The 15,240-nt window shown below is 41.6% G+C and overlaps 1 protein-coding gene across 1 annotated transcript in view; it reads right to left on the reverse strand.

The window, feature by feature from the left end:
- The window catches only part of BRF1 (BRF1 general transcription factor IIIB subunit), a gene marked incomplete at its 3' end in the record, with an annotated part of 179,077 nt that overhangs the window by 47,053 nt on the left and 116,784 nt on the right, over positions 1 to 15,240 (reverse strand). The gene's annotated exons all lie outside the window — the stretch shown is intronic.

Below are 15,240 nucleotides of genomic sequence, written 5' to 3' on the forward strand. Positions count from 1 at the left end.
ATTCCGTTTCAACAATCTGCAATAACAAATTCAAACCAAAATGGTGCAGAACAGCATGGCATCTTCACAGTTCCTGCTCTCCAGTCCTGAGGATGTGGCTCCCCACAAACCAAGACCTTTGAATGGTTTGATTGCCCAGTTTGGTGCTTTCTCAAGGAGCAGAGGTCCTGAGCAGTATAGCTCTGGATCAGTGGCAGAGCAAGAAAGCTGCAACTCTTTTACCCAGCATCAGGTTACGGCAATCAAATGGTGGAAGACAAGCAAAGGTAGGCATTATGAGTATTCGCAGAAAACACAAATGATGCTTTTCTTTGCAAAACTCGGGCATTTAAACCAGTTGCCTAAAGTACATGAAATCACAGGGTCAGGAATCCAACCAAAACACCTGGTTAGGAATACAGGCTGTGCTTCTTGAGATGGTTCTGCTCAACTCAACAAATATTTATCAGTATCAGATGTCTTTTCAAAAACCACTTTAAACCAACAGAAAGTTTTGAACTTTCCATGCCAAGTCATATGTGAAATATCTGAAGGGGGCCTACAAGGATGCTGGGGAGGAACTATTCATCAGGGACTGTAGTGACAGGACAAGGGGTAATGGGTTCAAACTTAAACAGGGGAAGTTCAGATTGGATATAAGGAAGAAATTCTTTACTGTGAGGGTGGTGAGGCACTGGAATGGGTTGCCCAGGGAAGTTGTGAATGCTCCATCCCTGGTGGTGTTCAAGCCCAGGTTGGATGAGGCCTCGGGCGACACAGAATCATAGAATCATGGAATAGTTAGGGTTGGAAAGGACCTTAAGATCATCTAGTTCCAATCCCCCTGCCATGGGCAGGGACACCCCACACTAAACCATGCCACCCAAGGCCTCATCCAACCTGGCCTTGAACACCGCCAAGGACGGAGCATTCACAACCTCCCTGGGTTTAGTGTGGGGTGTCCCTGCCCATGGCAGGGGGGTTGGAACTAGATGATCTTAAGGTCCTTTCCAACCCTAACTATTCTATGATTCTATGATTCTATGAAATGGGTTTCACCCATTCCTGTCAAAAGGAACAGTGTAACACCATGATTTGATTTTTTTCTGATATTGTTTCATAATATCAATTCTATCAGGTCAGATAATGTGATGCTAATATGACTTAATATGCCTTAAGGAACATTTCTTATTGCTGTTACATTTAAAAATTAACTGTGCTTTAGTCCCATGTACCAGATCTATTTTACAACCTTTTTGCCCCAAAAATACTTTAAAAGTATGAAAGATTTTATAACTACTATATATATTCAGTACATATGCTTTAATTCTGGTCTGGTCTCTGTACAGTGCCATAAGAGCAGAACTTTCTGCACCAGGACCACCACCTCCTCTTGCAGGCACCCAGCCAGGCAGGCAGGGATGCGACTCAAAGACATGGCAAAGCACACTGGAGAGGAAAAGCAAGGTGACACAATACGTCCCAGTGGTTCGCTACCTCTAATACAACTCACTGGAATTTTTTAGCAAAGCATAGAGAGGAATCACTGTATGCTGCATCACCCCTGGGAGACCAGCATATTCTGCACTGCAATGTATCTTCTGCTGGAACAGAAACAGAAATTTCCAGTAAGCAAAATGCTTAAATATTCACCAAGAAAAGGAGTAAGTGCTGTCGTCTAATGTCCAAGACACCTTCCCAGGAGACTGTCTACCTGGGTCCAAGAAATGTTTCATTACACAAACTAAGATAGCTCAACAGCAGAGTGCAAGAGTGTGCCCAGGCCAGAATAACCAGTCTCATAGATCGTAAGCCATTTGTGCAGAACTGGGTCTTGCACAGTGTTTCCCATATTCTGGGTAAAGCGCTTTAACCACCAAGTTGTAGGACAGAAGGGAAGATGACCTCCCCCTTCTTTGTGCTATCTACCTTTTGTTTCCTCAAAGTTTTTGGGTAAAAAAACACCCCCAACTTTCAATTTGGTTTATCTGAGCAAATAAACGGTTCTTTTCTTTTTCCATATTCACTGCACCAGACAAATTTAAATGTTGATTATCTACACAGACTTGGAATTAGGGACACAGAAAAAGGGAGCCATCCTCAAAAATCACCAGTAACTTCTGAAAATTCCAGGCTAGAAAATCAAAAATTGGAATTGGCAACAGAAAGACACGTCACTGCTCAACTTTACATGAAATTGCATTCCAAAATTATTTGTTGCAAAAACTGCCACAGCATCTTAAGAACAATAAAAAAAATCCCACTGGAATCAAGCTGCCACTGCTTTTATTCATCATTAAACACCTCACTCATTCTATACCCTGCTATATTTTTGGATCAGAGATTTAAAATTTAGTATGTCATAGTACAGTAGGTGCCTGTTCACTTATACAGCCCTAATATGTCAGACTGAAAACGATTCAATTTCAGGCACCATGGACAATTTCACATGTCATTTTAAATATAAGTTGTTACTGAATTAGGTGCCAGTATTTTTTCATTGGATCAATTAGCAATGGGGATAGAAAGCTCATTCTCCAACTGTTAAATTGCAGCGAAGAATCCAGAAGCAAGTTGAATGTAATAAACATTTCTTAGATCCCGTAACAGCAGTACGGGGAGTAATTGCAGGATATCCCTCTGCCTGCTAGCTGTCCTTTTTCCTGCCAAGGCAATAGGTAATCATTAAATGCAAGGGCTTTTCAGTATCCCTAGTTTAATGCTTTCACTGAGGAAAAAAAAAAAGTGTGTTTTGTTACAGAATGCCAATTCAAAACGGAATACATCCATTTTGATGTGAAAATTTCCATGGCAATCATTTCCAACATGAGTAGACCTCCCAGTCGTAAATACCTGTCTGCTTGATGTTTCACGGCTCACTCCAGCATACAGAAAGTAAACCCCTTGCTTTTTTTGTATACCAGAAAGATCTTCCCAGCTGCTGAACTCTTCAAAACAATTTCTAAATGATCATTTTTTCTTTTAATAAAAGGGCTGGAATAGTGTTTGATGAAATAAAAACACAGATGTGACCAACATCTGGTCCAACCTCTTAAAAGCAGTACTGTCATGTCGCATGGCTCTTAGACATGGATTTCTTCTGCTAAGAAAAACAACTGCTTTACTGCAGGGCACAGGAAAAAGTAAGCTGGATGTTAAAAACAACACCCCCCCGCCCAAGCCAATTCTTAAAGGAAAGTATTATTCGGAAGAGTGCACAGCGAGGCAGCAAGGAGCAACCTACTCCATCCTCACCTAACATCTCCGTGGCAAAGCGGAGCAGGACAGGCACCTCTACAGCTTTCCATCAAGGTCCCAAATCAACTACATTCATGCCACTTGAAACTATCAGTCACCCAGCGAGCTCCCCCAATATTTACAAATAAAAACCCCCAAAAGCCCTTTCTTTACAGCCTTTTAACGTCTTTCCAACCAACTCTGTTAGACACAGGGGCTACAATCAGACACTGGAGATTAGGTTTGTAAACCTGTAGGATTATTTACTGTTGTCATTACTAAATGCATGCTAAACCCTCTTTTAACAGACAATCTCCCCCTCTCTTTACCTTTGTTCAGCTACTTAAACGTATACATCACATGCTATTATGTGAATTTATTATAGAAGAATCATTCCAGCCATAATATTTTAAACCCCACATTTTTAAAAACAGCAACGTGAAGAATGTGTTTTTCTGTTTCTATTACAGGAGGCAGCACTATTTATTGCTCTGCCCAGATAAGAGGATTTCCTTACAGACAGAAATGGAGGCTGAACACTTCCCAGGAAATCCTCTGGAGCAGATATAATAGAAGGCACTTGATGCTCTGGTCCCACAGAGCAAATACACTCTCCTTCACACTGTTGTGTAGCAGTCAAAGAGCCGAAGAGTTTAAACAAAGAACCCTTCCACCTATTCAGCACACCACCAGCTGCTAAGCACTTCCAGCATTTAAGAAATACTTGGGGTCAAGATCATGACAAAACATGAAAATAATTGGGAGAGGTTTTTTCACTAACAAAAATCCCTAACCAACAAACAAAACAACCTGAGCCTGGGGCATCAGATATAGTGGGATTGATTATTGCTCTCCAGGGAGGGATTAAAACTGACAGGAGCCACAGAAAGTTCTCACAGATCATCGAGGAACCTGACAGGGAAGAAACACTTTTGCAGCTAAATCTGTTGAGTGGTGCCAGTGCCACTTTGGGAGCTGCAAGGAGCATGAAGGGAAGGCTGTAGCTTAGCATCAAAAAGGCACTGCACAACCATGCCACGATGTAATTGATTAGCTGATCAGAGGGGACGAGAACCCATCTGGAGGGGAAGATAACCAATTTACTGAGGGGCTTGAAGAGAACAGTCATTACATGCGGGTAACCAGGAGCAGAGCAGCAGCAGCACAAGGCAGACAAAGTGCTGTAGCAATCAGGTACAGAAGAGAAATGGATGTGAAAATGCTCCTGCAGCAGCAGCAGCAGCATGCCATGAAGCGCGGCATACAAGGATCGATGGGCGTGTGAATTAGCCAGCCATGCATCAAGGTGTATGCAAGACTCCACGGGGATGACGACCAGGGTATGCTGCGAGTGTTAATCATAAGGGGCTAGGAGGTTATCTTGGCAGTTTTAAACTGTTACCAATCTCCTGCTCCAGATAAAGCACCTCTAGGTGTAATCCCAGCCTTCCCCACCATACAGTATGCACCCTGTGGCTGCCAAGGGCTCCAGTTACTCACAGTCACCTTCGGCAATGTCATCATGTCCCATAATAACAGAAGCATGCCACAAAACCAAAACTTTAGGACAAGGCAAACTTAATTGCACTTACCGACAAGACAAGGTCACAGAATGCATGATATGTACACTCGTATTTAAGTGAAAACAGTTTTCATTTTATTGTACCTGAAGCCACCCTGAAAATTACAACCTACTTCTTCATAGTGCCAATTCAACACCAAGATTCAGGTCTGACAGCACAAGGAGCGCATGAGGTCATGCATACAGCATAAAGATAAATTAAGATTGTCACTTTATTATTTCCTTCTGCCAAGGTAAGGTTAATGGGTCCTCTCCAGCCAGAGCCAAGTTTCCAGCCTGCTAGCTCCTTCAGAGAAAGCAAATACACTGTGCCACACATACTGAGGCCCCGTCTTCCCAGAAACGTTTGTTCCTGACATGGAGGGATGGCAGGAGGCACCACCACTGGCCCTGGGCTGCCTGGCAGCACCAGGACACACAGTCCAGGCAGTGCAAAGTGCCCACCAGCCAGCTCCTCACACTGGGCTATAAGGAGTGTGGAGGCAAAGCCCCAAAGGGTGCAAATGAAGAGCGAAGAGGGAAAAGACACCATCTAATAAAAGCAAAGGAATTTCACATATCTGCTACATAACCTACTATTGCAAGCTTGAGAGAGCAGCTGTGCAAGGTAAGCCTGTACAAACGCGGGTATGTATGAGCTCATTAGCTCTTTCTTTGCTCCTGCGTGCTGAAAAGAGGACCTTCTAACACAGCAAAGAGACACAAAAGCTAGGACCATCCCCAGCTGGTTTGCACTTACTGATTGGGCTCATCCCCATCCCTCTAGGCAGAAAGAGCTTTTCCTTCAAGACCTGGCCTTAGCCTGTGGCAGAACTACAAACCTATCTTTATTAAGTGCCTACATTTCTGTTTCCTCAAACTGAGATTCAAGCTCCAGGTGCTACATCTGTCCTGTAGCAGCTTGACATCCCACATAAGCCGCCTTTGTACAGCGGTCACAGAACAATTATCCCATCACAGGAACAGAATTTCAAATTTGTGTGCTTAATGATATATGGGAATGAATGATGAAAAAAGCTCTTCCTACAGTCAGTCATTGCTCACAGAACTTTCATTGGATATTGAACACATTTCTTAGAAATTAAATTTCAATTTAAGGGGGGAAAAAAGCAAAACCCAACAACCCTGCTGCTTTTCTGGCAGCACATCCACACTGAAACAAACGCTATTGTTTCACCTCACAGTTCTCGGATGATCTAACCAAACCACACCCACATAGTTTAAATCCAGTTAAAGGTTATGCCACTAGTCTAACAGACATGGAAACTTGTTAACTTGGATGCTAATTTGTCAGAAAAAACAATCACTCCATTCTTTCCAGAAATCCTCCACACAGGTAGTGCAAAAATAGTGCAGCAATAAACAATGCCTTTCTGATTCTGAAGATTTTTCTTTGAAAAGGTAAGTTCATGTTTATTGAACTATATAGCAATATAAAAAGCCCTGAAGAAAAAATCCTTTCAGCCTCCTGAAATAAATACAGCTGGAAGTTAAGGGTTTGGACTAAAGAACATCATGACAGTGTCCTCAAAACCAGCAGCAGATGTTCCTTTTTTGGAATAACGTTCATGTCCCCAGCAACACTTTTGAAAAGAGTGAAAAAGAGCATCCTTTACGCAACCTCCTTAATGCAACTCATCATTCTTTTGTAAGCTCACTACCCTGCTGCCACGACGAAGTGCTCAGAGGATGGCTGCTCCAAACAATATGAGAAAAAATATTTTTTGTGATGAAACCAGTAACCATCAATGATCAACTTGACAAATACTCACCCAGAAACACAACTAATTAGCAACCAGAAGTGATGTTTTCTGGCTCCAAAGCCCAGAAATGGTAAGAGCTCCCATGTACAGACACAAGTCTTCCAGCTTGCTATTTCTGCATCAATAAGGCCAAAACCAATCACAGCACCCCCACCAAATGTGAAACACACTCACATCTCAGTGCTCATCCATATATTTACCCTTTCCTGTTTGTGAAGTTATGGACACAGAAGTTTTTAAAACAGAGACAGTAAGGACAGATTTTCCCTACTTACTGCTCTTTTCCTTATGATCACCAATTCCCTGACACGTTTTCCTCCTTTGTTTTTTATGCTGTGCTTGGCATCTTTTCTCTCATTTCCCTTCCTCCACCTTTCCTTCTTTGTGGTGCCTTCTGGCCTGTATTTTCTGCATTTTTTTTAATCTCTGCAGGGGTATCCAACAGTAACAGTTTATATAAAGGGAGAGGCCAGGGAGAAGAACTGACCAGCATCTTAATCAGTTCTGCTCTCCAAACCCCACAAAGTGCCGCCGTATCTCTTGCAGAGGGCGAGGGCTATACAAAGCCCTGGAGAGCTGACAGCAAAGGTAGCTGGGCTTAGATCCATCTCCAGCTCATCTCTCCCATGCTGCCAGACCACTATGTAAAACAGCAAGAGCACTTTACACCCAAGCCAGCCATAAAGGGAACAGCTGGTTTCATGTTTGAGTGCTGAAGCATCATTTCTGCAACTGCAGCTCACTGGTTAAGCAGCCAGGTCTTGCTGTGGGCGCTAAATGCTCTGCTGTCTGTCCCTGCCAGCCCAGGATCCTTGCCCAGCCAGTGCTCGGTCACCCCAGCAGAAGGACATATGTTTTAATAAGAAGTACATCTACACTGTAATGTGCCTCCCTCCCTGCACCAGATTAAGACTAGATGGTGAGTTCTGCGCTACAGACAATTTAAGAGTAAATCACAGAATTTTGCCTGGATTATTTTTATCTATGTATTTTCAAATCAAAAATCCACTTCTGTCCCACCAGGAAAAAATCTTTAAGTGTATACAGCCATATATACACACACAGTTCTTAAGCTACAGAGTCAGAGGAAAAATTAAAGGAGACTCACAATACAACACTTAAAAGCTAATTTGAGTGACTGGAACTCAAAAGCAAAGCTAACTTATTTTCCTAGGACATCACTGAAAAGTCACAGTTGGTTCAAACTGCCCAAAAGTTAGAGCAATTTTCCTTTAGCAGAAGTGGTTGAACCGCCATAATGAAGTGCAAACTAGAGCCCAGCCTAACTCAACATATCTCTCGCCACATCAGTTACCACACTTCCCTTGCGCTCCCACCCCACAGCTCCCCACCTCTGGGACAGGCACACAGGCCAGCACTGGGCAGCACTGAAGGCCACAGATTCACTTCCACCCTCACCTGGCCTATGTCAGCTCTTCCATTAAAGAAGCTGTCTTCCTCTTGCTCTCAGTACTGTGGTCTGGACCAAAGACCTGCTCCAGTTAAAAATGGCCCAGCAAAGTAACTCACCCAGACGAGTGAGAAAGAGGAACGTGTGGAACTTTCCCATTACAATTTTCTTCCGATAGCCCTTACTGTCTCTCAGCAAAGGTGGGCTAACTTCTGCCTTCTACTTTGAGATCAGAGCTGGTCTACAGTAGATCTGGCAACAAGCTCAGCACCAGCCACCAGAAGCCATTCAGGCTATGGAAAAATTTCAGCAAGGAATTATCAGCATTAAGACAACACCATAATATAGTGTATGAAACTACACAACCTGAGTCTTTATTTGGAGAAAAAAAAAATTAATCAATTTGCATCCTGGCCATTTACCACACTGTCCAGGCGGGCTGAACGGTGAGAAGCTGTTAACTGAGAGAAAATTATCAGGTAAGAAATTTCTCATTTTGTTACCCAGCTTCTTTCTTCCTTCACTGCTAATGAGAAATAGCAAGCAGGGAATTACAGAGATGGGGAGAAAAAAAGGAAGGTTTATTATCATTATTATTTATTATTACTCTAGTAGAGTAACAGGCAAGAGCAAAAGCTCCCCCGCAAAAAGCAAAAGCTTTGTAAACGAAGCAGTTAGGTAGGAACCTAGCCCAAAGGAGAAAGGCTCTGTAATGGATGGGGGCTGGATTCAAAGCAGCTAACAGGCAGTGTTTTATGCCAACAGGGCTATCAGAGGCATGGAGTAGAGAGAGATCACACACATAAGATCCTGACTCTAGTTCAGTGATCTGGACCAGAGGTTTACAGACCTGGAAGTAGGGGACATGGGTTTGAATTCTTAAAACGCAGCAGCTACAGAAACAGATTCGTGTTAAGAGCCCATTACACAACAGATGGCCACAGCCGGCACAGACCATGCTTTTAAATAAAAATCAGAGGTTGCGCTGTTTCTTGTTGGATGAAGTGCTGCCTTTTTGTCTCTGAACATGCATAATGGCTGAGAAACAGGTAAGTGCAAAGTACTTCTCTGTCTTGCTCTGGACACCAACAGAGCTCTCATAGGAGCTCTGCCCCAGCGATCAATGCAGTTTTGTGTCCATTTAGGCAACTGTATGAAGCATCTAAGGATCCCTGCAGTCAAAATACAGGCTTGAGGTTTCAGTGGAGTACGGCAAGCTCACTTGGTCATCTGGCCAAACTGCAGCACAACCCTGCTGCAGACAGCACAATAAACTCTAGGGGACGTACATGTGTTCCCTCCTCCTCTCCCCAGATGTTTTAGGGACTGCAGTGAACCTCTTCCCAGATGCACAGTAGACAGTGGTGAAGGATTTTAACATTTTGCCTGCAGCAGCTCCGAGGCCCCAATGTCTTGGCATTTGGATAAACTGAACTGCAAGCATAGCGTAATTAGCATGTGTACTCCATATGCTTGAGATCCATCATTACAGTGTTGGAATGCCCTCCAACACCACAACTTTCCAAAAGAAGAAAGCTGTGGAGAAGTTCCTGGAGAATAATTTGTCTTATTCTTCAGGAATGGTGGAAAAAGGCACTTCTGTGCACAGGAGGTTTCAGTGGAGCTGGAGAAATAACCTTTTCCTGACAAAGCCCAGCAGCTTGATTCACCTATAAATAATGGAGCCGGTTTCAAAGCCGGCCTTTCAAGCTAATGGCTATCAGAAAGGCCAGCCATATGCTTGTACAACCTGTCAATCTGATTAATCTCAACATCTGACTTGTATATAAAGTTTATACTGTAACAGAACTATATTTAATATGTCATTTTAGATAGGTTACATATTGCTGACTTTACAGTTTCTCACCAACCTGCCAGTTTTCTCCAGGTTACAGGCACACAAAGGACCCTGTTTAAATGCTGATTAGATGCAGAGCAAAGCAAAGACTTTTGAAAGATTTTAGTAAGTCTCAAGAACCAGACAGATAGGTAACACATTTCAAAGAGAGCACTGGAAAAGATAAGGTCCCACATCCAAATGTAATGAATTCTTTATTTAAATATATTAGGCCTCTATTTAACACAGTAACACAGAGGCAAGAATAAAGTCACAAATCATGGCTAAACCTCCACACAGATGAAAAGGATTCAGGGCTCTTTCTGCAATGTACTCATTTTATTTTACAGCATATGGCATAGTATCAAAATTGTTCTTCTCTAATTAACTGAATCATGATGCTTTCCCACGAGGCTTAATCTAAGTTCACCATAACATACTGTATTATGGCACCAGTCCTCAAAAACATGACTACATGTCTGCAGCCCATTTGGAGAGAGGGATGTGCATTTTATGTACCAATTCATTTAAATACATTCAGCATTACATGCAATATTGATTTTTCCGAAATCAGCAAAGTTTATTTTGAAGTAACTAAACCAAAGTTAGCTTCTAAAAATAAGCTCTGTATAATTTTCTCCTATTTCATTACAAAATGAAACCCAATCCACCAGATAATAATTTCAAATTCAGACCTACTGTCCTTTCCTATGGAATAGACATTTATTTATATTTTATTTCTTTATTCCTTTTACTTCTTTAGATAAGACTAGGATAGATTGTTCTTTATGTTAGCTTTAACTAGGTAAACCCTTTCCACAGCAGACTTAAGCATCATTAACTGTGCAGTGAAATAGGCCTGGGATAATACGCTGACAGAAGGGACTGACGAGGGAAGAGCCAGCAAGGTTCACAGACAAAAGCCTTGTCTCCTGAATGAGTAAGAGTTTGAATCTTACTAGCAAGATAAAGTAGAGAATACTAAAGTCCAGACAAAACACTCCCACACAATTCCCTTCAAGCCATCAAACCCAACATAAAAATCTTTAAATGCTAAAATAAAGCCAAGCAAAGGAACATTACTGTCAACGACTGCCAACTGAAATGAATGATCTTAGCTGAAAGTGTTTGCTGACGTAGCTATAATTTGCCACAAAGAACTGAAGGCTGTGGCAGCAAATCGGTCTGTGGAAGAGCTTCTCACCTCCTGCTGAGAGAAGCCAGGCAAATGTACCTCAACTCTACCACTGCTCCAGGGATGAAGGGGTTGAAGGTGGAGCTATGCCATGTGAGAGTCTTTTGGGAGCAGGACTAACGGCATTCCTCACTCTGAACTGGGCACAACAGATCCAAGATAAGGCCAAGTCACTCTGTCAGCAACAGCAGAGAATCCATGACTTTTGGCCTTTGCCAAGAGGAGCTTTGCACATCAATTAAAGCACCTTACAGATGGACATTGCTGACAGGCAGCCAGTGTGGCTGTGCCAAGCTATCAGTACCCACAAACATCACCCTGGGGAAACCCAACAAGGAGTACCAGGAGGCCGTGCAGGGGGCTGCAGAGGCAGGGATTCCAATATCTGCACCCACAAAAGTTTAATCTTCAAGGTGATTTTCAGATGCTACAATATCATCACTATGGTGACACTGCAATCAACCAGCTTGACTGACCAAAATGATTGTGCATCTACTGGCCATAAAAACTTACTGATTAAGTTATTCCACATTTTGCCCAAAAGAAGAGGGCAGATATGAACAACACAAAGTCATCTCAATCACAGCCTTAACTGTACTGGCACTTAAAGAAAAAAAAAAAAAGGAAGGAAACAAGAACAACAATTTCGGGCTTTTGTGTTATTTTTAGACACCACATTTTCCTCCATATTGTAGTAAAATTAAAAGTAGAAATCTTTGGATGAAGCAAGGAAGCTTGCCAAATTTTGGGGAATCAACAATTAATATAACAGCAATTAATTCAGAAGAGTAACTACATGACACTGTAGGGTTCCCTGTGTGTTTTGCCCCAGCGATTGCTTAAAAAATTTAAGCAAAGAAATAAAATTAAAAATGCTCTTTTTTTTCTTTTCTTTCCTAAACCACCAGCATTGCAAATTCACGCTGGTATGTGAAAGTCATCTGGGCTCTCCCGAGTTATATATCCTTATTATCATAAACATTCCACAATTGGAAATTACTTTGCGTGATGCTTACGCCAAAAATAAAATGAGCTGTATTGCATCTGCAGAACCAAAAGTAGTAAAATGCAGTAAACATTCATCTTTGTCAGTGGCTCTGCAAACCAATTGGTTTGGCACGTAGGTGCCATTTTTACACAGTTGTTTTATTACTACATAATTATTGATGGATCAGCCAAGTGCTCTCTCAAGGAAGACTGTTCTTAAAAACAAGCTAGTTAGAAGTTTAAGCATAAACCTTAGGATAAGAAAGAGCAGTTAAATTTCATCTGATATAAACTTCTAAGGAGAAGAAGAATAAATTGGAAGTACAATTTAAAAAAAATGCTATGTTTGAGGCAGGCATGAAATTGAAGCAGACAAGAAACTTTAATGTCATAGAAAGAAAAGAATTGGGGACATCTGTACTGAGAATAAGTTGTAAGGAGCAGGAGGAATTATCAATCTAGTGATGTGCCAGCTCTCCGCATTTCAATTGCTTCACAGGCCTTACCATAAAAATTGTTTGCAATGAAAGCACAATGAAGAATCTCTCAATTTTATTGCTCCCAGTGATATTCTACCCACTTTGTGTGTACACCAACTGTAGTCTTTCAAGTACAATACTGTTTCATATTAGTACCTGTTTAAATTACTTGCCCACAAACATTGTTCCATGTTCAAAATGCCTCACTATTAAATTTTCTGTTTCAGTCAAAGTACTTCAAGAGTTTCTATCAAGCTCTCAGGCAAGAAAGTTTCATGCAAGCTTTCTGAAAATCAAGGTAAAGCAGTAAACTTTAAATTTAAAAGAAGGGTTTTTGAGGAGAGAATTCAGAATGCCTTTTTGAATTCCCTCTCCACCTTGTTAAATCAAACTTCTTCATTGCTCCCAGATTTCTAAGTGTTGCATTTCTGGAGTTTAACTCAAGCATCAACCTTACTCCCTCTACAAAGACCCTGCATATAAAATGATTCTGGGCAACAGCATCTCTGAAATTGCCCACTCCAATTCACTGATGGATCATTAAACCTGTCCAGCACTGATACCTCAGTGCAAGTATAAATGCTGCTCTCCACGTCCAGACACATGTTATTTGCTGCCACAAAGACATGGTGCAAAGTGCTCCTCCAATCCCAGCTGAACTGGGGGAGCTGGTTTCTGCCCCCAGAGACTCAGCCTCATGCCCCTTCCCACCACAGCATGTATTGCCTTCCTCCTGCCTGCTGCTGTACCAGCCAAGGCATCATTGCTTAGCATGCATCTGCCAAAATGACCCTCTTACTAAAAACGGCTGCATGAGCCTGCGACATTTTTGATAGACCCAGGCGAGGGAGGCAACTACGTGTACTAATGCCAGCAGATAGGAGGAGAATGAGACAGTAAGGCAAGACACCTAACCTCAACCAACAGCATCCAACAGTATCACATCACAGCACATCTGCATATTCACATTCACACAGTGCAGTATAAACCCAGGCTTTTACCTTTGCTCTTGAGGAAGAAGAACAGGAGCTTCATGTTAGTTCTACAGCATCTACAAAGCCATGAGACACCGTATCAACATGGAAAGCAATACTCCTACTGAGCGTCCCAACAACTATGGCTTTGAAGTGCAAAAGAGAGACTTTATGGAAAAGCAACTTCTCACTGAAGTATGTTTTATTAAATGAAAAACACTGCCAGCATACAATACCACCACCAGTGACACAATTTCATATTGATACGGATGTTGCTGCATCTCAATACGTGACTTCAATGTAGATTTGCAGGAATTACCTTTAGCAGGAAATTAGTAACGACCATTAAGCATAACTTCCAAAGATCAGTCATTTGCCTTATTCCTATACGAGTGTTAACAATTTGGCCACAGAGAACTGTTTTACTTCCTTCCCATCTGTGAGCACATGGTGGCCTCCCCACCGTAACTAGATCAAATGTGGGATTTAAACTCACAAATTTGCTGAAAAATGGTATCCTTTCACCCACTGTACAACTGTTTACTTCTGGTTTCTGCATTTATACCTATCTCAAGAGCCTTATTTCTTGCTCCAGATTTCTTTGCATGTACTACTTTACAGCATTATTTACTCTCTCTCGTTTCATATTCATTCCCTTATTTCTACTACATAGTTGTAAATGTCCAGGTCTTTTGTCACAAAAAACAACTTCTACAGTCTTACGTGTACACATACATTTCTGTACGAAAGCGGAGCCTGACCTTAAACTGCTGACTTTATTTTTAAAGTATTTTCTGCTTCCTTTCAGCAAAACTTGCCTGCAAAAAATCCCTAGGGTCAACTCATTGCAATTTCCCACTAATTTGCAGGTACCCCCACACACAGCCTGCCTGCATTTCCTCCTCTGACTGCTTAGACACTGACCCAACATAGTCCATGGAATCCTAGATAAAAAAATCACGATTTTTGTTATTAACAACCAACCCAAAGTTGCTCTTATCTGCCAGTTTCTACAGCCTTGCACCACTGTAATTAATGAACACTGAAAACTCTAAACACAGTTTTTTCAGCCCTATTGAATGCATTCTAGTGAGTGCATATGAAAAAAAATTAAATTATAAAACTGAAGACTACAGTAGCCTCATGTTGACAGGTCACTCTGATTCCAGGTCAAAGCAGACTGTATTTGGCTGCTTTGATTGTAATTGCTTACAGGATAAAAATAAACAGCAATTATCCCATTGTTGCACAAGGAAAGAGACTTAATAAATAAACCAATCCTAAAGTAACATTGAAAAACAAATTATTTCAAAAGCAATCAGAAGTAGTAAAATTCAGTTTCCAAAATTGTTTTTAATTGCCAACAGTGTCAACATTATTCCTCTAATCCATTTTAGTTAGAAAAGCATTCAGCAAACCAAAAATGCCACACTACAATTATACAAGGCTAAACTCATGACTGTTTTCATCAACAGTCTGTAGTGCCTTATCTGAAATCCCTAATTACAAGGGCCATCTATCAAGGCACAGTGCAGCCCATGCATCTTGACTACTATGACAGTTCCATGGATTTCAGACCCACAAACAAAACAGATGAAGTGTGTAGGGGTGTGATGATGGTAATCCTTAAGAAGATACAGGAATTAATTTTTCAAACTAAATTCAAACTACTGAATAAAAACAAAACAACAAACTGCTACACAAACATATTAAGACCTTACAGAACTGGCACTCCACTCAAAGGGTGGATTTTTCAGTTTGCAGCATTGCCTGTACAGCTGAACCTGTGCCATAAA

The sequence above is a fragment of the Psittacula echo genome, assembly GCF_963264785.1.
Source record: "Psittacula echo genome assembly, chromosome: 5".
NCBI classification, from domain to species: Eukaryota; Metazoa; Chordata; class Aves; order Psittaciformes; family Psittacidae; genus Psittacula; species Psittacula echo.